Source organism: Calonectris borealis, chromosome 5 (assembly GCF_964195595.1).
Source record: "Calonectris borealis chromosome 5, bCalBor7.hap1.2, whole genome shotgun sequence".
NCBI classification, from domain to species: domain Eukaryota; kingdom Metazoa; phylum Chordata; class Aves; order Procellariiformes; family Procellariidae; genus Calonectris; species Calonectris borealis.
Window position 1 is genome coordinate 30,635,041 of NC_134316.1, and position 705 is coordinate 30,635,745.

Genomic DNA, 705 nt, shown 5'->3' on the forward strand with positions numbered 1-705 from the left:
AAACCACACAGCAATATACTTTGGCTACAATTTAGGTTTGTTGCATTCTCAGCTTCTACAAGACAGACTCCCAGTAATCCCCTCTTTGACACTACCACCATGATCCACCACTTATTCCCCTCATTAGGCTCAGTTATTCACCATCTGTCTGTGCAAAAAAATAGTCTGAATATTATTTCTTCCTTATAATATGGAAGCAATAACGAAACACGTTGCAGGAGAAGCAAGCTGGAATTAGGATACCTCTCAGTCCAAATGAGAACGAGCTGGAATCTGTACTAAGGCTGCCGGAGTCCAAGTCCTGCCACAGCCTTGTACCAGGAGCCAACTGCAGGGACTGCCACTGAGGGAGAAAGCATTAAATCACAGCCAGCGCTGCTTACGGTCAAGAGTCAGAAGAAAGAGAGTTTTAGTTATGAATAATGCCACTGTAAAGAAAACAAACCCCGCAAACATGCACGCATGCAACAACCAAAAGCAGTCCCGGTAAAAAGGGCCATGGGGGTTAGGTCAGCCCTTGCAGGCTACTGCCGCGCGGGGCTCTCCGTCCCTTCCTCCGTCCCTTCAGCAGAGCCAAGACGCGGTCCCAGGTTTTGAGTATCAGGACTTAGCATCCTCCCACCATCTCATCCCCCTTTCCACAGCATAAAAAAGGCCGGGATGGGTTAAGAGCGACAGTTGTGGCTTACCTGGACGTCGGCAGGA